The following is a 2,363-nucleotide window of genomic DNA, read 5'->3' on the forward strand; positions in this document are numbered from 1 at the left end:
CCGGCTTTTTCTGCTTATGTGGTGCTGAGGAATCGAACCCAGGGCCTCATGCATGCAAGGCAAGCACTCTACCACTGAGCCACCTTCCCAGCCCCTCTTTTCTTTCTTTTTGCATGGTATATAGAACCTTTTGTTTGTCTGGTAAGCACTCTACTACTTGAGCCATCTCCCCAGTCCTTTCGGCTGGCTTTGTACGTGTGCCATCACACTGGGATTTTTTATTTTTATTTTTTATTTTTGTCAGTCGTGGGGCCTAAACTCTGGGTCTGGGCGCTGTCCCTCAGCTCTTCAGCTCAAGACTAGCACTCTACTACTTGAGCCATAGCACTACTTCCAGCTTTTTCTGCTTAAGTGGTACTGAGGAATAGAATCCAGGGCCTCATGCATGCAAGGCAAGCGCTCTATCACTGAGCCACCTTCCCAGCCCCCTTGGATTGTTTTTAAGATAAGACCTTTCTAACTTTGGGCTGATCTCAAACAGCAATTTTGTTGCTACTTCCTTAGTTGCCGTGATTACAGACATGTACTACCATGCCTGGCCCCAAACCAAGTATTCAAATGTAGTTTAAAAAATTGGATTATCAGCTCCATCTCTAATATGGTTGTAGAAGAAAAGAAGTAGGGTTCTTATAGGATAAACTGTGTATTTAAAATAGAGGTATTAAAAAGTATAAGGTATTAAAAATTAAGTAGTAAAGAAAAGAAGAATGAGAGAAGGAAGAAAGAAAAAGATAAAGAAAGGAGGGAGAAGTATACAAGATAAAGATATACAATATAGTAGTGTTGAAGAACCTTATGTAATTTCATGTGTGTGCATGTCAGTCATGGGGTTTGAACTCAGGGCCTGGGTTCTGTCCCTGAGCTCTTTTGCTCAGTGCTCTACCACTTTGAGCCACAGCTCCACTTTCAGTTTCTTGGTGGTTAATTGGAAATAAGAGTCTCACAGATTTTCATCCCTGGGCTGACTTTGAACCATGATCCTTACATCTCAGCCTCCTGAGTATCTAGGATTACAGGTGTAAACCAACAGCATCTGGTGAAACTTATATAATTATTACAGAGAAAAACAAATACAACCAGGTGCTGGTGGCTCATGCCTATAGTCCTAGCTACTTAGGAGGCTGAGATCTGAGGACTGGGGTTCAAAGCCAGCCCAGGCAGGAAAGTCTGTGTGAGACTCTTTTTTTTTTTTTTTTTTGTCGGTCGTGGGGCCTGAACTCTGGGCCTGGGCGCTGTCCCTCAGCTCTTCAGCTCAAGGCGAGCGCTCTACCACTTGAGCTACAGCGCCACTTCCGGTTTTCTGGTGGTTTATTGGAGATAGGAGTCTCACGGTTTCTCCTGCCCGGGCTGGCTTTGAACCGCGATCCTCAGATCTCAGCCTCCTGAGTAGCTAGGATTACAGGCGTGAGCCACCAGCGCCCGGCTTGTGTGAGACTCTTATCTCCAATTAACCACCAGAAAACTGCAAGTGGCTCTGTGGTTCAAGTGGTAGAGCGCTAGCCTTGAGCTGAAAAGCTGAGGGACAGCGCCCAGGCCCAGAGTTCAAATTTCACAACCCTCCCCCAAAAAGTACAATCAGGAAAAGAGAAGGGAAAAAATAGGAAGAAAAAGGAAGTGGTGCTGTGGCACAAGCCGTAGAGTATTCGCCTTGAGCTGAAGAGCGCAGGGACAGTGCCCAAGCCCAGAGTTCAAGCCACGGGACCAAAAAAAAAAAAAAAAAGGAAGAAAAAGAAGAAAAAGTACTTTTCCTGGCTGAGGAGGAGGGTGACTAATACATGGGCTCCATTAGGGAGCTCACTTCCTGGTCTTTGGCCCTCAGATCTCTGTCCAGGCCCCCCCTATGGGCCTGAGGTAGTCTATGATTCCTTTCTGGGTGCAGCCTGGGTAAAGGGTGGGTGACTGTCTAAGGCTCAGGCCTGGGGCGGTGGCTGGGGTGAGGGGAGGTAGCTTAGGCACATGCTAGTGGCCCGGTGCAGGTGGAGGTGGAGCAGGTCCCCTTGAGTAGTAGCAACTCAAGCGCAGGGGTGAGTCTCATGGTTTAGCAGTAGCTGGGGGTGGAGGCAGGGCAGCTCTGGCTGCCAGTAGCAGTTGGGGGTTGGAGTGGATGAGGAAGAGAGAGTAGAATGGCTTCCTGGTATGGGCTGTCTGTTTCCAGTGAAGTTTGCATGCTCCTAAGATTTAGAGTGCTGGCTCTTGAGTAAAACTGATTTCCTTCCCACCAAGTCTTACCTTCCAACTATTAGCTTAAATTTTTTAATTTGTGTGTGTGTGTGTGTGTGTGTGTGTGTGTGTGTGCGCGCGCACGCAGGTCCTGGGATTTGAACTCAGGCCATGAGTGCTGTCCCTGAGCTTTTTTTTTTTTT

Source organism: Dipodomys ordii, unplaced genomic scaffold (genome assembly GCF_000151885.1).
Source record: "Dipodomys ordii isolate 6190 unplaced genomic scaffold, Dord_2.0 Scaffold19, whole genome shotgun sequence".
In the NCBI taxonomy this organism is placed as follows: domain Eukaryota; kingdom Metazoa; phylum Chordata; class Mammalia; order Rodentia; family Heteromyidae; genus Dipodomys; species Dipodomys ordii.